This window comes from Lemur catta, chromosome 5 (genome assembly GCF_020740605.2).
Source record: "Lemur catta isolate mLemCat1 chromosome 5, mLemCat1.pri, whole genome shotgun sequence".
Taxonomy (NCBI): domain Eukaryota; kingdom Metazoa; phylum Chordata; class Mammalia; order Primates; family Lemuridae; genus Lemur; species Lemur catta.
Window position 1 is genome coordinate 31,107,659 of NC_059132.1, and position 24,635 is coordinate 31,132,293.

At 55.7% G+C, this 24,635-nt stretch overlaps 1 long non-coding RNA gene across 3 annotated transcripts; it reads right to left on the reverse strand.

The window, feature by feature from the left end:
* Positions 1-4,134: 4,134 nt before the first annotated feature.
* Positions 4,135-20,143, reverse strand: LOC123638085. Of its 3 annotated transcripts, none has more exons than XR_006735162.1 (4): positions 19,981-20,143; positions 8,077-8,195; positions 5,639-5,726; positions 4,135-5,539 (listed from the first exon to the last, which is right to left on the reverse strand). It is a non-coding gene; the product is annotated as an uncharacterized LOC123638085 (long non-coding RNA). The 3 variants fall into 3 exon arrangements; XR_006735163.1 differs by having other exon boundaries at positions 4,135-5,079; positions 5,424-5,726; XR_006735161.1 differs by having other exon boundaries at positions 4,135-5,726.
* Between the last annotated feature and the right edge of the window lie 4,492 nt (positions 20,144-24,635).

Consider the following 24,635-nt stretch of genomic DNA (forward strand, 5'->3'; position numbering starts at 1 on the left):
TGTCTTTATCGTGTCGAAAATTTTCCATTTCTCCCTGGCTGTGACTTATGGTCCCAAACTAAGACTTATGGTTTTTCGTTTATCTGATTTAATACACTTTTAAAATAAATCCCTGTGCGCTTCGTAGTTTACCGATAACGTGGGTACCAGACTGCAGCCCTTGTTGCCAGGCTGGGAAGTGGGGCTGGGGGGCGGGTGGAGATGAGAAACATGTGCCTCCTGGTGTCCTGGTTCCCCCACTGCTCAGCTGAGTGGCTTTGGGGACATTTCCCAAGAGTGTGGCAGTGCTGAAGTTCCCACATCCAAGCCTCACAGGGATGTTACGAAATGGACACAATGGGAAGAAAAGCAACGTAAAGGTCGAAAACATGTTTCACAAGCCCTCTTACCTCCAGGGCACGGCCTCCTCCTCGCAGTCCCGCCTGCAGCCGAGGCCCGTGGGGGCCACTCCGGTGAGAAGGAGGTGAGTCCGGCTGTTAGACCATGACCTCAAGAACAGTATTTCCAGGAATCCCCATCTTAGCATCTAAGGGATTCCTGGGAAAACTGGACCGTGAGGACAAGGTGGCAGAGAGTGGCCTTCAGCAGCAAGGCCTGCCATGTCCCTGAGGACCAGCTGGAGTTTTCTTCTGGGTCCAGCCCCGTCTGTGTCCCCCGGCATGGGGTGCCCCGGATCACAGGATGTGGTTCATTGCTCCGGGAGGAGCAGTGACTGGAACTTCCAGTGCCCTGGAAAGTCCCTTCTCTGTAGTCAAAGGCCAGACTTTGATGACATTGTCAACCAGAAACCATCTGGTGCCCCGGCCCCTCAGGACTGCTGGCTGCTGGGGCGTCATGTGTATTCCTGAGTCTCTAGCCAGAGGGTGACTTTAAACCAACCATCCAGTTCCGAGTCTCTGCCTGGCAACTGCCTCGCCAATCGCCTCTAGCAAGTCACTTAATCTCTGAACCTTGGCTTTCCTTAACTATAAAATGGAATAGTAGGAGAGGTAAGATAAATGAGATTTTGGGGAGGAGCGTAGGAGGAAGGGAGCCCATAGGATTAATGGCACGTGTTTGGGTCTGTCTTCACTAAAAGTGACCTGAGATGAAAAGACAAGACTAGAGCTGGATTTAAGTTCTCCTTAATAAATCCTCTGTCCCAGGGTCCACAACCCCAGGCAATGGGTAAGAACATGGATCTAGAGGCAGGTAGATTAGGGTACAAGCCCAACTCAGCACAATCAATGTGTGATCTTGGGCAGTCTGCTTAACTGAGCCTCTGTTTTTCTTATCTGTAAAGTGGGCCTGCAACACTGCCCACCTCCCAAACTTGTTGAGAGGTTAAATAAAATTGTGCTTATCCCAGTGGCTCTCGTCTGCTGTTCATTGCTTGTCTGAAGCCTCCAGGAGAAATCAGACATTTGTGAGATGCCCGAACTGGTTTAGGCAATTGCCCAGAGCCAAGGTCAGGAGCACAGGGAGTGAAGACCCTGACTCAAAGTCTAGGACTTTTGTCTTTAGGGCGGAAAGGATTCTTAGGAATTGTCTGAACCACAAATGCTGCATGAGTCTCAGCTCTGAATCATTATCAGTGGCTGTCCAGGTCTCACTGTGGAGAAGGATCTGAAGCGGCATCTGAACACTTCAGGAATGAACATCTGGACAGATTAGCAGTGTCTTCCCGGGGCTCAGAAAGGGAAAGCGAGGCAGGGTGCTGGGCAGTGGTCCAGTACCTCACGTTAAGGATGGACACGCCGGGCTGCACGGCAGAGCCAGGATGTGCCCAGAATCTTGAAGCAGGTCACAGCCTGGGGAGGACTTGAGTCCAGGGATTTCCCCAGCACCACGAGTGGCTGCCAGTATGGATTCTGGAAACACTCCTCCAGTTTCCTGGTACCCACCGCCCACCCCCGACTTACCGCTTCCAGGATGACGGCTGCAGAACAACTTCTCCCTTCCCGAGCTACAGTGCTTCATCTCAGACTCCCAACTGACCAGAGATGCAGCACTGCACCTCAGGCTGGGAGACAGGGCGCCGCGCGGCTCCGCTCTGGCGGCCGGTGGCGAGCTCCGGCCTGGCAGGAGATGGGCGTTAGAGGGGACCTGGGCCCTGCCCCTCCAGCTCCTCCCGAGACTGTGGTGACTGCCCCCAGCTGCGTCTCCTGTCTGTGGCCTGCCATTGGAGCGCTCTGGGACCAAACTTTGTCCTTCTTTTCTTTCTTTTCTGTTTTTAACAGCTTGACTTAGATAGAATCCACCCATCTAATGCGAACACTCAAACGGTTTTTAATATATTCACAAAGTTGTGCAACTGTTGCCACAATTAATTTTAGAGTATTTTACCACCGCAAAAAAGAAGCCCCCTATCCTTAGCCAACCCCTAGCCTGGGCAGATCGCCTCCTGTCTCCACAGAGCTGCCTATTCTGGACATTCCAATAAACGGAATCAGCCAAAGTGTTGACCCACCTCGCTGACCTCTGCCCTGCCTTCATGCCTGGTGCATCCCAGCCAAACAGCACCATTCATGCTCCTTGATGTTTTTAGATCTTCAAACAATTGTCCCTAGCTCCCTTCTTCCACTCCTCCCCTCTTCCCACCTGTTCTCCCAGAGTGACTTTTTAAAATGTAAGTATGATCATATCTTTCCACAGTGTAAAATCCCAAAAGGGCTGCCCGTTGCCCTCAGGCTAAATTCTGAAGCCCTTTCAGAAGCCTGAGGCCTGTGGGGCCTACCCCCTACCCCAAGGCCTCTTCCTTATGGGTCCTGGCCCATAGATGTCCCCCCATCCCTCCAGGGAGCCCTGCGCCACCCACCCCAGGCTCCCGAGGAGCTATGCCACTCCCCACCACCCTGCCCCTCTCCTCTTCGAGTGCTCAGTCTCCTCTACGTCTCTGCTCAAGTGACCAGTCTGGGAGGCCCTCTCTGATTTCTGCAGACATCAGGGCACCCTGCTCCGTGTTCTCACTCATCCTGTGTCCTCTTTCTAACCCTTTACCACACTGGCGATGTAGTTGTCACTGATGACACCTCCACTCGTGGACTGCATGGCCCAGCCATGAGGAAAGGGACCTGTCAACCATACTCACCACTGAAGTCAGGGCCAGCTGGTGTAGATGACAAATAAGCATCCGTCGGGTGGCTGAATCATACTTCCCTGGTCTCATTATCTCTAGCATCAGAATCATCTGTGTGTGGGTCTGACCCGCCTAAATCTCCGGGTCCCTGAGGACAGTGCCCTCGTCTTGGTAATTTGGGGGATGCTGGGTCTTGCTGATGGCTTTGTATGTGATGATGGACCCCAGGGAATGCCATCTGGTGGCTGACTGAATGACCTTGTAGATAATTCACTTTCTTCTCTGGGCTTGGCTTGGGTGGGAACTTCCAGGTGAGCAGGCACAGGCCCTCCCCCACTCCTCCTGTCCCCTCCAAGGTCTCAGGGAACCTCAGAGGACCTTCCCGCTTTGCTCAGTGGTCGCTGCGGTGGCCTTGATGCCACATGACATATATTTTCAGGGGTATCTGAAGGGGGCAGGCAGCCTTTCCTCAGGGCTGGCAGAAATCTGAAATCACACTCCAATCCTGGAAGAGTGGAAAGAGTGTTTTCCTCTGGTGTGTCACTTAGGGGAGGTCAGTTCTGACAGCCTGCAGAAGGGGACAGCCCCTTCCTGAGGAGGCATCCTTAGCCAAAGAGCTGCCTCCCTCTTGGAATTCTCTTGCAGGGACTCTTCAGTCTGCGCTTGGCTAGGGAGTGACTCCAACATTGGGACTCCCTGGGGGGTCACAGACAGCCTGCCTGCTCCACTCTCCACTGGGCCCAGGGAAAGAGAGTTCTCAGCCTGGCTCACACGCGGCTTCAGTAAGAAGCCAGGGAGGCTTATCCTGAAAACGTGGTTGCTGCCGGGAGCTGAGCTGATAAGGAGTGTCCGCTGCCTTCACGTGGCGTGTGACTGTTTCCAAAGCCCTTCCACCGAAGCTACCTTTGGCTTCCCAAGCACTGCAGGTGGGGTGAGTGAATTTTAGGGGCTCACGGCCTCAGTCCTAACTCACCTGGGAACAGAGTGTCTCGGGTGGTTCTCCGTCAGTTACTGTCAGTCCTTCTGCCTGCCCGGGGAAGAAAGCCTCCGGTCGCTGCCGTTCTGTCTCTGACACCTTTCTAGCTCCTGCTTATCACCCAGCCGGGGCCTTGCACGGCACAGTGTGAGGTTAAAGTGTAACTCTGTTGTTTCATTTTTAGTGTATTTATTGTTACCTTTATCTCCTAAGTATGGACAATGTTATAGTTTCCCATTTACAGTAGCTATTTCTATTTAAGTATTAGAAAGGACTCATCTTACATTTAAAAATATTATGATTATATGCAGATACAGCAAAAATAAAAAAAGAGGGCATCTGAATGACTGAGTTTGGGAAACAATGTCTGCTCACATTTAATCTTCAGGACAGCTAGGGAGGCAGGCAGGGGAATGTCATTGCTTCCACATGGAGGACCAGGAAGGAGAGGGGACTGTTCCAGGGCCACAGAACAGGAACCAGGGGAGTTAAGGGCCATTTCCATCTCGTGCCATGGGTTAAGAATATTGCAGCAAAGTTAGCATCTCTCCTGGGTTTAGAAGCAGGAACTAGATGGGAGGCACACTTCTCCAGGGGAAACTGATGCAGAGATATGGCTGAGATCCAGCCTTTGACGGGGGAAGGTATACGCCTGCTCCTCTTCTGTGGCCCTTGAGTCTGGTGCACCCCTAGCTATAGGCTGCCTCGTTCTGTTCCTTTTGTGTCTAGAATAATCATAATGATGATGACTGCAATGGGAATGGCGACTTATGCTATGTTTTAATCACGCTGGTCCTTGTGCATCCCCAAAGATCCATGGAGAGGGAGTTTTCCCAGCACTCAGAGCTAGGAACCGAGCTGGGTTCCTAACTCAGAGCAGCCAGCCCAGGACCCTCACTTTAACCTCTGTGTCTCATCTCCTGATCAACTTGCTGGTCCTTCGGTTTGGGGACAAGGCCTAGTCATTTCACCTGTTCGTTCAGCAAGCCGAGTGCCTCTCGTATGTGCCGAGGGGAGACCGACTGGACCTGATGCTGTCCTTGCCCTAGAAGAGCACGGGCAGGCTGAGGCAGAAGGAAAATGCCCCTGATGGGGTAGACACGGGGTGGATCCAAGTGGGACAAGAGACAGCCCAAGAAAGGACAGCCTAATGCTAGAGGACAAAGAGGTTCCCACCCTTGGGGGGAGCTGAGAAGGCTGCCTGGAGGAGGAGGTAGTGTGCTGAGCTGGGAGGAGGGTGGCACTTCTCCTGGGATTCTGGGCCCAGGAACTCTTCCTCTCAGTGGTGCATACTTGCAGGGCACGCAGACATGCTCGTCCCAACCCCTGTCCCCTTCACATGAGGGCCTGCCTGAGGAGAGAGGTCTATGGTGCTCCTACTCCACTCACCTCGAGAAAGCCTCTTCCACACTCGGGCTCTAGGGTCAGGAGACGAAGGAGGCCACTCTGGAGTCGCGGGCTCGACTTCTCACCAGGCTTTCTCCTCCCTGCAGCTGTGTCCTCTTCTGCAAGAGGAGGCAGTTGAACCAGGTGGTCTCTGAATCTTACCTGGAGGCTCGGTGCTGGCTGCGGGCAGCTTGGGGACTGCTCCCCGGCAGACAGACCGTTTCTGCCTCTGCGCTCCCTGTGTCTTCAGGAAATGTCATTGGCCTGCGGGGAACCTCTGTCTTCTGTCGGGAAGCTCTGGGGCGGCTGGGGAGGAGAAAATAAACAGTGGCTGTCTGGGTTTTCTCGCCAGGCCTGAGCCAGGAGGCCTCCCCGGGCTCCTTCCTTATATGGCCTGGCCGCCCTGGGCTGGGAGCCCGCTGCGCTCCCCCACCCTCCACCTACACTCACAGGGCCGGGGGCCGCCCTGGCCACCCAGCGACCAGGGCAGGGCACAGGTCTCCTGTCCTGGCCTCCGGGCTGCATGGGGGGGATTTGCACTGAGATGAGGGATGGGGAGGGAAGAGGCGCACCCAGACAGGAGGGTCCACCGAGTCCCAACTTAGCTCCTCACTTACGGTGTGACCCTGGCCAAGCCTTTCCCTCTTGGGGTCTCTGTTTCTCCCGCTGTCAAACGAGGGTGTGGAAAATAATAATTCATCCTCACAGTCAGCCCTACGAGGTGGGAACTTTTGCATCGCCATTTTGCAGAAGGGAAAACAGGCTTCGGGATGCTACGTAATCTGACCACAGCTGTCTTGCGAAAGGGAACAGGGCAGGGTGTGAGCTCGGGCCGTCCGACGCCAGGGCCTGTGCTCTGGGCAGGCTGGTTGCTAAAGCTCCTCGCGGGGGTAATACTCAATCAGTTCCACGTGCCTTATGGGGAAGGGATTCGGCTGGAGCTGCTGCCCTGGAAGGCCAAGGTGCCCCAGTACCCAATGACCCGGCCCAAAGGAGTAGGGGCTATAAGTCATTCACCTTGGGGTCCCCACCACATCACATAGGGCCAGGCACAGAAAGGCTCAGGGCTCAGGAAGTGGTGTTGCGGCATCATCGAATGAATAAGCCTCAGTAGTCGCATCTGTCACCTGGGCACAATCCTCTAACTCCCAGGCATGTTCTGAGGATGACACAGAACAAAGGGTGGGGCAGCACCGAGACGCCACCTTTAGGATGGCATTGTCTTTCTGTTCAGAAGTTCCTTTTTCCCTCTAACGTGCCCACCTGTGTCTCATCCCCAGGCTGATGTCCCCTGAGCTGACACTCCCTGCTCGGCCCAGCTGTGGGACTGAGAGATGAAGGGTGGGGGCTGGGCTCCGGGCTCTGGTTGGAGCCTCAGGCTGGGCCCAAGTCCCAGCCCGGCAGCAGTGGCCATGGAGAGGCAGCAGGAGGGGAGGGCGCCAGGGGAGGCGGGGGTTGCTGGGAACGGCTCAGAAATGTGCCTCACACAAGCACTAACATCCTGTGTGCTCTTAAGCTAGCTGAACCTCCCTCACCCCATCCATCATCGTGGCATCCTTTCAGACCCCAGCCCCCTTCCTGGGGCCCGCGGGCGGGGTGAGGGGGCTGAGGACCGACTGTCAGCGTGGCCGAGAGACCGCAGCTGGCAGCTCTGCAGGCCTGCTTAGTGTCGGAGCTGGACAGTCAGGGGCGGGAGGTGCCTGCAGCCCTGCTAATCCAATTTGTTTAGCCCCAGTCTCCGCGGCTCATTTGCTAGCGAGCAAGGACCGGGTGTGCGCTGTGCCGAGGTGCACGTTTGCACACATGTGTGGGGCGTGCAGGGGCGGACAGGTGGGCCTCGTTACGTAAGACAGGCCTGGCCCCTGTTCCACATCCCTGAGTGTCAGCTCCTTCCTGGAGCCCTGCCTCCTTCCCCTTCCCCTCCGCTCACCCCTAGACCGTCCTCCACTTTTTCCATCCACATGAGACCTGGTGCCAGATTCCCCTTTGCGACTGACTGTGTGACTCTGAGGGAGTTCCTTCACCTCCCTGGCCTCAGTTTCTCTACTGCACCCTGCCTGCGGCACCGTGAGCGTGGAAGTGTCTTTGAAAGTTGGCAAGTGTGGGGAGAACGTGATGAATGGTACAAACTGCTCCTGTTATCTTGAGCTTCACTGTGTGCCAAGTGCTGTGCAGCACACAGGCCTGATGTCACCAACCCTCCCAGAGCCCTCTGACCAGCAGGCTCACAGAGGCTGAGTGACTCGTCTGAGGTCACACAAGCCCAGGTCTTCCTGCTTCTAGAGCTGGCCCTATCTACAGCTTCCCAGGGAAGGTTACAATTCCCCACACTTCCCCCAAGTTCCCTGTTTACCACATCACACAGGTGCCCACTGGCGTGTGCAGGGAGGGTGGGTGGGCTGCGTTCTTGGCTCCTGGTGGGTTTCTCTTCTTTGGTTTCACTGCTTCTCACCTGCGACCCAGACCTCACAGCCCGAAGTGCCTGCACTCCCGCCAGTCAGCGGGGCCTTCCTTTGACCAAGGCCTGGCTTCTTGGTCCTTCTCAGAGTTGGGGTGGGGAGTTTAAGCTGAGGGACCCAGGTTACCCCAGGAGCTGCCTGCAGGTGGGGTGGGGAGCGGTGTGTGGGTGCAAGGGATGGTGGGGGGAGGTGCTCACAGTTCTGTCTCCAGGGCTGCCGCTTGCTGTCCTGTGTCCCCAGGAGGCTTCCTCACTGGGGTTCTTGCTTCTCTGCCATCAGGGTGGTAGGGAAGGCTCCTGCCAGCCAGTGCCCTTGCCTGAAAGGAACAAAGGACCACCTGTAGGACGATGCTGAGGTGCCCTACGGCCACAGCCCTGGCCTTTGAGGGGTTCTGACCCGGCTGCCGGGGACTGAAGATGGGCCTGGGCCACTGCTGACTGCTCAGCAACCTCAGACTGAACCTACCGAGAGCTTCCAGGCCCCAAATGACCTTCCCGGCAGGCCCTAGGCCACCATTATCCCACTTTGCCTGCCCGGCTTTCTAAGGGGACCTTCCGAGAAACACCAAGGAGGAAGGCACCTTCCTGTCCCCGCATGTCCAGGCCCCATCAGCAGAACTGGTCTGGAAGGAATTTCCCAGAGGCACCTCTGACCAATGGCCCCAACCTCCAGCCTGACAAGAAAGGAGCCATTTAGGGTTAGATCAAAACCTGGGCTAATGTGGTGACCAAGCCCAAAGGGACAGCCAGTGCATGCCTGTGACCTCTTCCAGCTGCACAGGGCTTTCAGCCTGCAAAACGCTCCCTCTCATAACTCAAGGAACACTCACAGACATGCCAGAGGTAGGAATAATTCTCTCCCTTGCTGAGATTCAAGGAGGATATGCAATTTGCCCCAGGTCATCTGCTGGCCGTGTCAGAGGCAGACTTGAACCCAAGCTGTTCATGCTCAGTCTGGCTATCCCCAGAGTCTGGGCAGGGGCAGCTGGATGCCCGGAGACAAAGCTCACATCACCATGGTTATTGCAAAAGCCCCCGTGTCCTCTCTGGCCTGGCTCATTTCCAGGAAACAGGGGCTGGGAATGGGCCACAACTGTGAGTCAGTGCTGAGGCCAGAGCTCCAAGCAAGTCACAAACCCATGCTCACCCCTGGTTCTTTCTGGAGGGACTTCTTCTCCTACAACCCCCTTCCTTAGCTCACTTACACCCGTGCACTTATTACAGCCTCTGCTCTCCTTGGGTCCCAGGGCCCGGGGGTTCCTGCCATGTGCTTGGAAAGAAGAGAAGACACAGGCCCTGGAGTCCTGCAGACCTGGCTTTGAATCTTGCCTCTAGCACTCGCTAGCTGTGTGATCTACAGCCAGCGTCTTCACCTCTCTGAGCCTGTTTCCGACCTCACAGGCTTGTTTGCAGGTCAAATGAGGTAGATGTCTAGTGCAAGCACATGTCCAGGCACATAGTAAGCCCACAATAAATGGCTGCAAATTCCATTATTAGCCATGGCAGGCAGAGCAGCAGCAAGGAGGACACGGGCAAAGGCCCAAAGAGGCATCCAGAGAAGATGTGGAGGCTGTGGGGGCCACCGTGTGGGTCCTTTCCATGTCCCCTCTGTTGCACGGCTTCCCGGGCCTCTGTTCCCAGAGTGCCCTCCCGCCCCCGTGACACCCCGGCTGAGTTCACCAGCCTCACACGCTCCCCACTTCCTCCCCAGGGAAGGTCCCTCCTGGGACTTCCGAGCAAGTCCTGGGAACGCAGTTTGAGGAGGAAACAAGAGCAAGGCAGGGAAGAGGGAAGAGAGGGGAGGAAAAGGGGCCCAGACCTGCCTGGCCTCGAATCTGAAGCCTCACCTCCCATAGCCTGGGGTCTGGGGGGCAGGGGGCAGACCAGGGTCCCAGGACTCCCCATCACCTGGCCTTCCAGTGAGAGCAGGAACCGGGAGAGAGGGACAGTGGAAAGAGCTGTCACCTGTCTTACTGCATACCAGGCCGGTTGGGACATGTCATCATCGTATCAATAGCTAATGTATCCTTGGGCACCGACGCACCCCACACTGGCTCAGTGCTTTATTCCACAGCGGCCTTCTCATCTGACCCCCACTTATAAGCTAGGTACCTTTCTTATCCCCCCTTTACAGAAGCCCCAGGGGTCACAGTCCCCGCACAAGGTCACATAGCTAGTAAGCATCAGGGTCAGGATAGGCTCCAGGCAGCCTGACGTGTGTTTTCCCAGCTCCCCTGTAAGCCTAGACTATTCATCCAGGCATCATTCTTACGGGGTGACAACCAGAATCAGTATCTCATGGCGTCTTCCAGGTGTGTGTTGGTCCTCGTGGAGAGGGCTCGTGAACGGAGAAAGCATTCTCAGTAGAAGTGGAGACCCTGAGTCCCGCCAAGGCCATGTGTCACCAGAAGCAAGGGGGCTTCTCATTTTGGTTGTTTTGCCTCTTTCCCGTGGTATTTCTCCCTTTTGTGCTCTTTGTTAAAAAACCGCACACACCATATGGGGTCCGTTCTCCCTTCTGTCCTGTCTGCTTTGCAAAGAACGGGGACCTCCAGGGTTGCAGGGCCTTTGCTGGGACTGCGCAACGCTTTCTGGGTAATATCAATGTTGGTTTCTTTTGGAATGTGTTGGATGGGAAGAGCAGCTAGGCTCTAGGTCTCCTGTACACATGCTGTGTGACTGTGGACAAGGGTCTTCCCCTCTCTGGCCCTCAAGGGCCCCCATGTGCATGATGTGGTGTGGACTAGACTGGCCTCCGTGGTGTCCAGGGTCCTCCTAGGTCTGACCCCACCCCGTCCCCAGGTGGGAGTGTGAGTGTGAAGGAAGGTGAATGGTCTGCACAGATCTCCATGGGGCAAGAGAGGAATTGGTGCATCAAGTGGTGAGGATGGGGCTCCCCCATGGCCTCCACTGCCCTGCCCCACCCCAGTCCTCATCGCTCAGCCCAAAGCAGGCCCCAGTGACGACCTGGGTGGATTTTCTGCGCCAGGACTTGAAGTCTTGGAACATCAGTGCTGGAAGCACCTAGTCTTGCACCCATTGTTCAGATGGGGAAACTGAGACGTGGAGAGGAGAAGCAACAAACTCAAAGTGATGCAGCCGGTCAGAGGCCCAGCTGGCATCCCAGCAGACATCCTGACCTCTTCTGCTCACTGAGGGATCACAGTCGGCCAGAGAGCAACGCAGGGCCCCCAGAGGAAAGTGGGAACGAAGAGAACCTTTAAGTTCCTTTGGCTTTGAAGATGGAATAACCATGACTTCCTTCTCCAAATATCTTTTGGCCCTTCCTAGAACCAGATGGCGGATGTTTGGAATTTATGTTGTAAATAGTTTAAGAAGGGGTGGGGGTGCAGATGTGTTACTTTCTCCAACCACCAGAAACGAGATCTGAGGGAGGGAAGTGGGGGAGGGAAGCTGACTATGAAAAGATTCTGGGAGAAGCGAGAAGTGAGGGGGAAGGAATAGGCAAGAGATGTGAGGTGGGAGGAGAGGGGGAGAAGCAGGGAAGAGGGACTGATGAGCAGCTTAGCAGCAGACGGAGAGGAAGCACGGGAAGGCGGAGGGCTATGGGAAAGGAGGGGGAAGGAAGATGGGGAGGGGGCTTCCAGGGTGCGGGTGCAGAGAAGCTCCATCTTGAGTTCAGGAGCAAACCCTTGAGTTTTCTAAAAATATCTCAGCCCTTTCCCCAGCAGGGCTGGCAGCAGGGGCCCAGAGAGGCACGCTTGTCCTTTTATGGTAAGAAAAAATCCAGATCCTCAGAGGGGGAGCTGGGTGGGAGCCTGTCATTCTGGATGAAGCCCAGCGCTGGGGTCCGGGGTGGAACAGGGCCCAAGGCGGGGGTGACTTGCTGGGATTTCCTGGCCCGGGCAGCCCCACCTTCTGGGAAGAAAGGGCTGAGGTAGGTGTCTGCAGGGGCCACACAGGGAAGCCCCAGGGTCTTGGTGGGTCCCTGGTGTTAGGGCGGAAGGGCTCTGACCCAACCATCTCTCTGTTTTATAGAAGAAGAAACTGAGTCCCGGACAGGGGGAGAGACTGCAAGTAGGGGTTTAAACCATCAAGCTAAACCGATGCCCAGGGCCACACAAGGACACCCAGGTGCCCGTTGTTCTAGAGGGCGGCGTGGTCAGTGGGAAGAGCACTGGCCCGGGAGGCAGGAGGCCCACGGCCCACTCCCGGTTTGATGTGTGACCCTGAGCAATCAGCTGACCCTCTCTGGTCTCAGCTTCCCGCACAGGGGTGATCTTAAGGGCCTTCCCAGCTTCTTGTCTCTCTGGGAATCTCAAAGCTAGAAAGCAAAGCGTGGGCATAGAAGATGCTGCTGCCAGATGGAGGGGACCCGTGGGCGGCTGCTTTCCTCCTGTGCCTGGCTCACTTTCTGCGTGGAGCTGGGCAGGGAAATCTGAGACGGACCAAGACCGATGGGGGGCGGCAGATTATGCATGGAACCCCCTGCCGTCCAGCTGGTTGGGTCTAGTCCCTCACTGGACACACTGAGGCCAGAGGGGGCTTCATGCTCAAGGTCATGCTCAAGGTCATATGAAGAGTTGGGGCAGAGCCAGGAATAGAACCAAGGGCTTCCCTTCCCAGCCTTGGGCTCTTTCTTTTGCAGGAGGTCTCCCAGCTGCAGCTGCTGACAGCTTTGGGGACCATCCGTGGCCATGTAAAGGGACTTCCTGTGCACAGCAGCCAGAACTCAAGATGGGCTGTCATCTTCTAACTACCTCTTGGAGACAGTTATGTCCTGGCTGGGCATTCGCCTCTCCTCTGTCCCCTGCCCTTGGCTGTGAGGGGCATACTGAGGTCTCCGTCTTTGGCCAGGAGGCAGGGAAGAGGCAAAGGATGCAGCCACTCTGCCAGTGAGACCTTGGGCACATCTCTCCCTGTCACTGGGCCTCTATTTCCACATCTGTAACTTGAGGAGCTAGGCCCTGATGCCTTTAAGGTCCTTTCAGCTCTAAAAGGACTATGATGCTTGGAGTTTAGGAGTTTACCTATCAAGGTCCCCAGGGCAAATGAGACAGATATGGTAATATCGGGCAGGTTTGCAGTCAGAGTGAGGCGGGCACCCATTGCCCAAGGTCCTGAGAGCCCCATCTTGAGGCCTTTCTGTCTCTATCTAGGAAAGCTTGGGCTGACTCTGTGACTCCAGCTTGAACCTGGGCTCAGGCAGCTCAGGTCCCTAGCGCCTAGGGATGCCTGTTGGCCTGGTCAGCGTTCACGGCCACTGCCGCAGGACCTTCACAGGCCTGTTTCCCCGGCCTCTCCCTTCTCTCCGCCCTTTCCCACATGGCTGTCTCCCCGCCTCCCGGCCCTGGCTGGTGCCCCCTCCCAGTCTGCCCTGCACCCCCAGTTTCCCCACACTCTTTCTGTGACTCAGCCCAAGAGGAGGTTCACTTTCCTTTTCCAGCCTCCTGTGACACCCCTGCCCACTACTGGGGGAAAGGATGGAACAGAAGAAAAAAAAAAAGGAAAAAAATAAAGCATCATGGTCCTAAATTAGAAGCTTCCCTGTGACCCTCCTGGAATTTCCACGTAGACTCTCTGGAGCGTGTGAACAGGGCTCCCAGGGACCCTGGCCCCTTTGTCTCCTTCCTGCCGGGCGGAAGGCCACAGGCAGAATGTTCCCTGGGGAACAACCAGGCTCCAAGTCTCTCTGGTCAGGCCTGGCATCCCCTGGGAAGGCAGAAGGCAGCAGTGGGGTGGAAGGAAGTGGGAGGTAGGGGGTCCCAAGAGGCCCTTGTGCAAAGTCAGGGCAGGACTGATGTCACGTCTGGCTGGGAATCTGACCTGCAGGCAGCAGGGAGGCTCAGTCCATGCTTGTCCCAAGGCAGCTAGACTGGCACGTCGAGTCCCAGGCTGGTGGTGGGAAAGGCCATAATGCCCAACCTCCTCTGATACTTGACTCCTCTTTATGTCCCTGCTGAGCTCGCCTACTTCAGGTGACGGGGGGCTCACTACAGCTATTCCTTGACTTATGATGGGGTTACTTCTGGATAAATCCATCATTAAGTTGAAAACATCTACTTCCGGATAAACTCATCATAAGTTGAAAATACCATTCAATTTATGATGGTTTTATCCGGATATAACCCCGTACCCCATCATAACCCCATTGTAGCCCCTCATAAGCTGAGAAGTGTACTCAATGCTTATAGCTTTTGTACCCTCGTAAAGTCGAAAATCCTAAGCCCGGGACCATCTGTACTTCTCAATCACCTCATCCCTCTTTGGACAGATTATTGGAGACTCCTTCCTAATATCCCGCGGCCATCTGCCTCTCTGGGGCTTCATGCCCTGTCCTCTGGAGCTGCACAGAACAAGTCCATGTTCCCCAGAAAACTCTTGAGTGACAATGTGACTGCATCCCTTGGGCTCCCTACCCCTCCTAATGCCACACGAGGTGTCTATCCCTGCACCTGACATCTGGGAGTTCCCTAATGTCCGGACTCCCAGGTCTCCCCCCTGCACAGGGGCTCTTGGCCTGATGGTATTTTGAGGAAGGGGACAAACAGTCCCTCCTAGGGACAGACAGATGCCAAGGAGGACTTTCTCCAACTTCTGAGGCTTTGGTTTCTGGTTGCAAAGCCACTGCACAATCCAGGCCTTCCCTGCTGTGCCAGCCTCCAATCTCACCGAGCTTGTGGACCAGCTCTCGGTTCCAGCCAAACAGGCTCCTCTGCTGTTCTGACCGTGCCTTTGCAGTCCTGCCTCCGTGCACCTGGGCACATAGAGCTCTCCACCTGCAACGCCTGCTGCTTCCCTGTCTCCGCAGAGAGTGCCCCTGCTCCACAGGGCTTCCCTCTCTGAGAGTCTGGGTGTCCACTGTCACACGTGGGATTAACTGTCCCCCTTTTATCCCAAACCGTGGAACATCACGGCCTGAAGGGCCCAGAGGAGCGGGGGCACTTACCCAAGTGTGCTGGCCTGACTCTCTCTCTTTCTCCCCATCTCGTTCCACTCATCCCACCGATTCCCTCAGACTCCACAGGGTCGTTGGGTCACATGCCTGAGGGCTGGCAGACTGACCCAGGGGCCCCCGAGCACCACAGCTCAGCCAGGGGTGGTGTCAAGGCCACTATGGATGCCATTCCCAGGCCAGCAGGCAGCCTCCCTCTGGACACTTCACCCCACCCCTGCTTCCCTGGAGGAGGAAGAAAAGGAGGAGAGAGTGGGGTGGAAGCTAGTAGCGGATTAGCAGTTCGGAGCTTTCCTATCTCCCCCAAAGCACAGCTTGGGTGGGAGGAGGGGTCTTTAAGGAGGGGCTCTTGGGGAGGAGCCAGGGTGGAGTTGCTTCCCCTGGGGCCTATCTGACTGCCCCTTCCTCAAATCTCAGGTGGGCTGTGCAGGGCAAGGGGCACACCAAGACTGATGAGGCCCCCAAGGCACTCAGCCCACCCTAAGGGGTACTCACTGACGAGAAGGATTGTTTTGCTGGGTCTGAATTTTTGCCCCTGAGAAGGGGTGGGGGTAGGGGGAGTCTGTTTCTTCCCTTATCATAATAATTCCTAATCTAAAAGGGGGCTTCAGGCTTCCAATGGCCCTTCTTTCTCCATTGCCAGGGTCCTACTAGGCAAGTCAGAATCAGAGCTAGTTTTGGTTCACAGGACTATTGGGGTATTTCTCGAGTATGACAGTTAAGCACGTGATTCTAGAGTCAGCCAGACCTGGGTTTGAATCCCAGCTTGGCCACTTACAAGCTGTGTGACTTTGGGCAATTGACTAAGCCTCTCTGAGCCTCTCTCATGCCCAGAGGTGGTACCTCCGAGTGCTGGGCAAAGGGCTGGGCACTTGGGAGGACTTGATATACGGCAAGTGTTATTTATTTTTTTATTTATTTTGAGACGGAGTCTCTGTTACCCAGCCTGGAGCGATCCTAGCTCCACGGCAGCCTTGAACTCCTGGACTCAAGCAATCCTCCCAAGCCTCCCGAGTAGCTGGGACTACAGGTGCACATCGCCACACCCCGCTGCAAGTGTCATCTCTGAAGGAACAGTGCAGTTTATCCCCCAAGGTCCAAAGAAAAGTTGAAGCCCAGTCGAGCATCTCCTCCCCACGGAGAAGTTGCCTTCCATAAACCATATCTTAGCAGTTATTTCTTACTGAGTACCTACTATGTATCAGTCACTGTGTTAAGGGCTTCATGAATTTTACCCCACTTAATGAGTTAATCTAGACAACTCAGTAACCTAATGAAACAGTACTCTTATCATGCCCATTTTACAGATGAGGCCACTGTACCCCAGAATGCCTGAGTTGGTTGCCTAAGGTCCCGCTGTTGCTACAAGGCAGACCCAGGATTTGAACCCAGGCAGCCTGGCTCCCATTTGGCACCTTGAACTGCCAGCCTACTGCCCCTGAGCCACCTGGTCGCCTCTTCACCTGGGCACAGGGATCCCCTCCACATCTGAAAGCCCCCTGTCTTCGGAGTCAGCCTCAGTTTCCTCATCCAAACGAAAAGGGGTCTGAATGAGCCAGCCTCGTGGGCCACGAGAGCGGGTAGTTCATACCGTGCCTTAAGGCATGTTTTGAATTGGAGAAAAGGTTTCTGGTGGTGAAGCAGGGCTGCCAACAGCCTCTTTTGCAAGCGGGGAGGGGGCTGGCCACCACTCTCGCAATGTGTGGTGAAGCCCTGTGGGGCCTGTCTAGACTGAGGCGTTAGCAGGCGGCAGCCACCGTGGGCTCTTTCCCCCAAATTCCTGCAGCTCATCCCCCGGGTGACCTCTCACTGGACCACGGCCACTGCAGGCTGCCGGGCTAGGGGAGGGCTGCATGAGCAGTGCCCACTCCCACTCAAGGCCTTCCGTGTCTGCGACTAGGATGCCCTGCAACTTGGCCTATGTAGGCGGATTTCTAGATACCCACGTGGACAGGAATGTAGCATCCTGCAGACACATCCATGCATTTTTATTTCCATTTCTTCCTTACGTTTTTTATTATACAAATTTGATATTCAAAATAGAGGGTGTAGCACATATATATGCTTCAAGAAATCTGATCGTTTCAAGTGTGGTTAAGGAGTGGGAGATGCTCATACACTGCTGGTGGGAGCGTAACTTGGTTCAGCCACTTTGGAAAATAACGTGGGCTCTCCTGTACGGTTGACAGGTCTGTGGCCCAGGCCCCAGCAACCCCCCTCTAGGTTTATGCCCCAGAGAAACTCTGGCTTCTGGGTTATCTGGAGATGTGGACAAAAGTGGTCTTAACGACAACAATCTGAAACAGCCTTTGCCACGGTTCTTTGCACCCTCTACGGCCCTAAGCCCCAGCTGCTGTGTAGTTGGGAGATCGCGGGAGCAGGCAGGGCCCAGGCACAGCCCAGCAGGGAGGGCCTCAGCGGTCACCTCCCTGCGCCCCTCGGGCTCAGACAGGGAATCACACGGCCACACGGGGCAGTGGTGGCACAGGGGTTGGAACTTTCTACTCCTCAGGGCTGTATGTGTCGGCTCTTTCCCAGAACTCGCCGGTGTTGGAAGGGGCTGGTTTTGCCCAAAGAGCTGCAGTGTGGCCCCAAGGGACCAGTGACAAACAAACTCCTGTCTGCTCTGGGGCAGTGATAGTGGAAGACTGGTGCTTAGGCTTAGACATGGCCTCCCTCTCTGCCTCAGCCGCCTCTGCAGAGGGGTCCCCATCCCTGCCCTTGAGGGTGGTGGCAGGCCGAGGGCATGCAGTCTGGACTTGCACAGACTGGGCTCAAACCCCCTTTGCTAGTTGCTGGTTGCATGACCTCGGGTGAGCTGCGGTGGCCGCCTTCTCTACCAACCGAGGTGATGCACTGATGCCGATTCCTGCCTCCCAGCAATCCTGGGAGGATTAAAGGGTAAAGCGAGCGACTCAGCCCCATGTCTGACTCCTGGAGATTCCTCTACACATACTTGGCTCCCTTCCACGAGGTACACTGGAGGCTCCCCAGACAGTTCCAGGGTGACCGAGGGGCAGGGCAGGGGGTGTGAGGCTTCTGGGGGACACAGCAGCCTGGGGCAGTTAGCACACATGCAGTGTTCAGGCTTAACAATTCACGAGCTGTGTGACCTGAGGCAAGCCACTTAACCTCTCTGGGCCTCAGGTACCTCATCTGCGCAATGGGGATGATAATGGCACTTTCCTTACTGTAAGGATTAAATGAATTAGTTCATGTAAAGACCTTAGGAGTGCCTGGACCTTGTAAGCACTCCACCCACGAGAGCAATCCAATTCTCCTTGTTTGCACCGCCAGCTGAGCCCCTGGCTGGGCAGAGAAGCAGGTTTTGTTCCAGCTCTGCCATCAGCTTGCTGAGTAACCCAGAGCAGTGCTTTCCTTCTGTGGCTTTAGTTGCCTGGGTTGTTTGTGAGGGTCCCAGCCTGCTCTACAGCCCAGCATTCCCCCAACTTCCATGTGCATGAGAATTCCCGGGGAGCTTGTCATGCAGATTCCCAGGCAGCGGATGAGTGTTCAGACGCCATACTGCGGAGACATGCTGCCCACACGAGGCCCTATAAGGGCAGGAGGGGAGACACCGCCTAGTCCTTCAGGCATCTCAAGCTGATATCTCTTCTGTACCTCTTAACCTCTGACTTCTGGATTCTTCCTGCCTCCTTCCAGAGCCTGTCGTCTCTTCAACAACTCTGGGTGTTCCCTGGCTGGGTCTTATTCCCACTTCTCCCCAAGGTCGTCTTGCCCTATAAGAGGTGCGGGGTCCAACTGCAACGTTGTACCAGCCCCATTTCTCCTGCTCTTTTGTGCATCTGTCCCTCACTTCTTATGACAACCCTGTGAGGTCAGAACTGTACCCATTTGACAGAGGAGGAAGCCGAGGTTCAAAGATGGCAGGTGACTTTCCTAGAGTCACTTGTTCAGTAAGTAAACAAGGCAGAATTGGACCCAGGCAGTAGGATTCTGCACCTGTTCTCAACCACTATGGCCTTGGGGCTTCTGTGGCCAGAAAAGGGAAGGTCAGGGTGCTGGGCAGGCTGGCGCTGGAGGACTGTGTTCCATTCTGGGCCCTGGGTGTTGCGAGAGTGAGTTCAGAGGAGCCTGACCGGATGCTGCCTGTGTGTCCTTGAGTTCCAATCCTAAGCCCCTGCCCCTACCCAGCCCTGCCTCCCACAGTGCCCATCACGAGTCTCCTGCCTTCCTCTGGGTCCCCTGGCCCCACCACTTCACATTCCTGAAGCCCTCTGCCATCTTTCCTGTCCCTATCCCGCTCCGATGTCCTGTACTCCTGTGTCACTGAGTCCAGAGATCAGCCCCCTTTTCAGCAGGGGCTGGGTTGTCAGGGCCAAGCTCACCCGAGGCCGCAGGGCACACCCCTGGCCAAGCCCGCCGTCACAGACCCTCCAGCTACTCCCATCGCTTCAGGCTCTCCCTCCAAAAGCTCCCATGGGCTTCACCTGTTGGGCTTTAGAGAAACGTCTTAACACCAGCTGCCCCTTGGGTGCAAACAACTCAGAAGCCACATGCTGTTTTGTCCAGGGCCTCTTCATACAGATGGGGAAACTGTGGCCCGAGAGAGGAGGGTGCCTGCCCAAGGCCACATGGCCAGGCATGGAGAGCAGAGCTGGGACTAGAACCGGGGTCCCCCAACTCCGCCAGCATCGCTTCCCTCTGCTCCAGGCACAGCCAGCACCCGGCCTTCCCTGCTCTCTCCCGCCTGCCAAAGCCTGAGCTCGCATTGCTTCTCCCCCAGCTTTGTTTCTTGAAACCATTATTTGAAAACAGCTTTCCTTGCCAGGAGCCCCAGGCTCTTGGAGCTGCGAAATCAAACCCTCAGACCACAAGAAGCCCCGTCTGCATGGGAGCCAGGTAGACTGGCCCCGACTCGGGCATGGTGCAGAAGCTTGGGCCGGCAGGACATGAGTTCTGTCCACTCCCTCTGCCCCTGCGTCCCCCCATGTCACCACAGCAGCAAGGAGTGCCATAAGCCAACGGGGGTCAGGGCTGGGTGGACGCTTAGAGATCATCGCATCCAGCCCTTGCACAGATGGGGAAACTGAGACCCAGAGAGGCGAAGGGCACAGAGCCAGTTAGGAAGAGAGCAAGGACAAGACCCCCAGACGCAGCCCCCCGCCGGGGAGGGGCCGCAGAGGCCCCCACTCACGGATCCCAGGTCTGCAGCGGGCGCTTACCTTTCCTGGGGCCGGGTCCAGGTGTGGCTCCTTGGGGCCAGGAAATGGGGGCCAGCATGTCTGGGGAGTGGTTGGGGGTGTCACTGCTTCTCAACTAACTTGACCCGGCCTCTGGTGCCCCTCACTGCCACGGGGGCAGTTTTAAGTGGCTGGCACTGGGCCCCCCTCCCCTCAGCCCCTTGCCCGCGGCTCCCCGGCCACAGAGGCCGCTCTGCCTTTTACCTTATATGAGCTGAAGGGCGAGCCCGGTGCCGGGCCGAGGCGGGTGCCGCGTCCTCCCAGGGCCCCCATTGGCCTGGGCGCCCACCACGTGACGGCCGCGCCTTGACCTGCCCTCGTGCCGAATGTTGCTTTTACCCCCTAAGGAAGGAGTGGTTGACAATTTTCATATTTCTTCTAAATTTGGAGATTTCAGACAATGCTGGGAGGCTTGGCTCCAGCTGCCAGAGGCCCATGTGGAAGTCATTAAGCCCGAGAAGGGGGGCAGGGGCGAGAGGGAGGCCAGGCAAGGAGGAGGAGGAGGAAGAGGAGGGGGAGGGGGTGGGGGGACAGAGTCCTGAGGGTTGCCAGTTGTCAGCCTGGGAACGCGAGCAAACTCCTGGGACAGAGTTGTGTGAGAATTTCCTTCCCCGACGCCAGCCCCTGTGTCCCAGGACTGCAATGGGAGTTCTGAGGCTTTTTGGGAACCCCCAACGGGGAAGACACCACTGGCGGCTCCTGGAATCCAGAGGGTGACGGGAATGGTGGGGGATAGGAGTCCAGGGGGAGGAAAGTGAGGACCCCGGGAAGCCACCCCTACCACTGTGGGAAGGAGGCCCAGTGCCATGGCGATGCTGCCATGGGGCAGAGGCTGGAATCTAGGACACGCAGGGGCTCTCTTCCCCCTGCCGTCCTAGTCCTGACAAATGCCCATCTCTTGCCATGGTCCCTCTTTCTCTCTGTGCTTTGGCCGCCTTGGCCTCCTACAGGTTCCGTGGTGCTTTTCACACCCCGGGGCCTTTGCACTTGCGGTTCTCACCGCCCAAAGTGGCCTCTGCCCAGAGCTTCTCATGGGCTCCCTTCCTGCTCCTGCTTCCCGCTCAGACGGGGGGAGCCTTCCCCTGGCCACCCCGTGTCCTCGGCCACACTGCCCGCTGGCGTCCCCCTCTGGACTGCACAAGCTCCCTTATCTGTCGTGTTTGCTTTCTTGCTGGCTAGCTCTTCCATGAGAGCGAGACGCCCCCAGCGAGTCTGTGTCCCCAGGCTTCCTACAGGGCCTGTGAAGGGGGGCCAGAAAGGACATGCGGAGGGGCCCTGTGAATGAGGCAGCAGCCACCAGCCTGCCTGGGAGCGGCCACGCTGAGGCCTGAGGAGGGCTCCTCCCAACCGCCAGCCGTGCCCTGCTCCGAGGGCTGCGGCCCGTCCCTGCCGTCCATTGCACAGGGCTTCCCTTCTGCAGCCAGGCCGCCTGGACCCCCGGTCTGTGCCTGTGGTCTCATTCGGTTCCCCAGACCCCCAGCCTGGACGGGACTGCTCCCCGTCTCTCCTCCTTGGGCGGGATACCGTGGTCTGCCTACCCAGGCATCGGGGTCCTCCCAGCATACAGGGCCTCATGACATCCTGTGTGGGGCCAGTTGGGGGTCCCGGGGAGGGGGTGCTGAATCGGACACAGTCCCTGACCTTAAGAGGCTCCCAGTCCAATAGGAGGATAAAAAATTCCTTGTTCCACCTCCCTAAAGCCTCTCATTCTTTCCGAGGACAGAATTCTCTTGGAGTTGGGAGGCCTGTGGGCTTGTCCCACCCGTGCCACCTCCTGGCTATGAGGTCTGGGCAGGTCATTTAACTGCCACTTTGAGCCCCACATTCCTCCTGTGTAAAATGGGGAGAATAGTGCTTGCCTTGCAGCGTTGCTGTGAAGGCTGGCGGGTGGCATGTGCATCCTGGGGACGGACGGTGTTAGCAGGACTCTGGCGTCACCGGGCTCAGCTCCACCCCTGCCGCCCCCATTCTGGGGCCTTGGGGTCATTCTGTGAACTAACTATGGTGACATTGGCTTACTTCTGTCCTCTGCAGAGTGGAGCAAGCCACAACACCCGCCTCTCACACCTGCTGGAAGGTGAAGGAAGACGACGCTCGTGCGTGTGAAGGGTTTAGCCCAGCGCCGACCTCCAAGTGAGCTCGGTCAGTGTCAGGTGTCGTTCTGTGTTACGAGGAAAGAGCCTGACACAGGCAGACTCGTGTTCATGTCATCCCCTCCCCCCCCCGAACCAGGAAGGCGGCGCCATTCACAGGCACAGCCCTGGGTGCAGGTACGACAGGGTCGGGCAGGGAAGGCTTGTGACTCCCACTCCCCACCCCTGCATGGTGGCCGGGTTTGACAGATCCCAAAGTAAAGAGAAAGCCCAACAGAACCATCGAATTTATGTAAAGTCCACTCTGGAGATCATGCAACTTTAGTTATACTTAGTTCTGCTGCTGTATAAACATCAGAGAGCTCTTCAAGACAGGAAAGAAGGCCAGGCGCTGTGGCTCACGCCTGTGATCCTAGCACTCTGGGAGGCCGAGGCAGGTGGATCGTTTGAGCTCAGGAGTTCGAGACCAGCCTGAGCAAGAGCGAGACCCCGTCTCTACTAAAAATAGAAAGAAATTAGCTGGACAACTAAAAAAAAAAAATATATATATATAAAATTAGCCGGGCACGGTGGCGCATGCCTGTAGTCCCAGCTACTCGGGAGGCTGAGGCAGGAGGATCGCTTGAGCCCAGGAGTTTGAGGTTGCTGTGAGCTAGGCTGACGCCACGGCACTCTAGTCCGGGCCGCAGAGCAAGCCCATCAGCCAACTTCATCCTGGGGTAGCTCCACTGACTCAAAAAACCCTTTCCTATAAGGATCTCGACTCTGTCTTCCTGAAGGTTCCAATTGTACCAATTCGAGCTCTTCCTTGGTCACCATGTAGAGAAACAGAGACAGCTGTCCCAGTTCCAGGAGTCCTCTGGGGCTCAAAAAAAAAAAAAAAAAAAAAGACAGGAAAGAAAAACAGAAGAAATAGCAGTGGAGAGACCCACCATTCCCATATTGCCCAAGAACTCTGTACCTGGCTGAGGGCCGGAGCGGGCTACACCTGTGAGTCAGCAGGCCTGGGCAGCAGAAAGCCCCCTGCGAGAGGTCAAGGCTAGGAATTGAAAAGGCCTGGAGACAGGTCCAAGGACTTCAGAAGAGAGGTGTTCTGGCACCAAAATAATCCTAGAAACCTAACTGACAGCCATCGTGACGCCGTCCCCATCAGTCTATCTCAAACATTTTGGAAGCTGTTTCTATTTCCTGCCTGTCCTATCTCTCAGAAGTTATGAGTACTTTACGTTCATGAACCGCTGTGTGAAGAAGTGGCTTTTCTTTCCAGACTGTGGAGAAGCTGCCTTCAAATCCCCTCCGTTCCCAGAGGAGACAGGTCAATAGACCCCAGCTTAGTACGTGTGAGTCAGGCTTCTCGGAAGGGGGCGGGAGTGGGCACTGGGTAAGAGAGTGTTGGAGCTGGTGATTCTGTGTCCTCAGAGGGTGTGTTCAGAAGGGTGACGGGAACTGGAGACAGAGGACTCCTGGGCCTGGGACAGCTGTCTCTGCTTCTCTACATGGTGACCAAGGAAGAGCTCGAATTGGTACAATTGGAATCTTCAGGAAGACAGAGTCGAGATCCTTATAGGAAAGGGTTTTTTGAGTCAGTGGAGCTACCCCAGGATGAAGTTGGCTGATGGGCTGTCTTGGTAAAGTGGTGAGTTCCCTGTCACTAAAGGAATGCAAGTAGAGGCTGGATGACAACTTGGCAAGTCTCTTCTAGCCCCGAGGGCCTATGCACTTACCTCACTCTTCCTGTTCTCACTCCCAACCTGTCCCTAACCTCTAGGCCTGACTTCATACCAATTCTACCCAAAAGGCACAGCTGAGGGGTGATCAGCTGGGAAATAATTATGTATTGGAAAGGGCCATAACCCCCGAGTTAAACATTAAGCTTCATATGTTCTCTTTGCTGAACATAAAACTTTTGGTTAGTTGGTGGAGTTTGAATCTGGGAGGTGAGTACATAGACAATTAGTGATGAAATGCTTATAACTACTTGCCTCATAACCAAACCAATTTCTCAAAAACATCATGCCATAGAAAGCTATCCATGATTTACTATTGAAGTTTAAAATAAAGGATATATGTATAGAAGAAGATATGTGGCATATGCCATTTACGTAAAATGGTGTGTGTGTGTGTGGGGGGGGTGGGTGGGTGTGTGTGTGTATTGGGGGAGGGGTGAGTGTGAGAGTAGCAAGAACTGGGCCACAATCATTGTACCCTGAACCGTGCAGGGGAACACCCCAGTAACCCATGTGAGTGTGCGTGCGATTGCACGTGTGCCAAAATACACTGCTTGATGTATGAAAGAATGTTCAACAAAGTAAGTACAGAGGTTATCTCTGGGCGGTAGGAATTTGGGTGATTTGGGCTTACTTCATTATTATTTTCTGTATTTTGTTAAATTTCTATTGGGCATTATTGTTTTTCACTATCAGAAGAAAAGGCAGTTATCACTTTTAAAAGGCATACAGCAAGAGCTTGAGACTTCCTTTGTGTTAGATCTTACATGTGCCAAGTGTGCAAAATTGAAAATTTAATGCATCCACCAACGTCTAA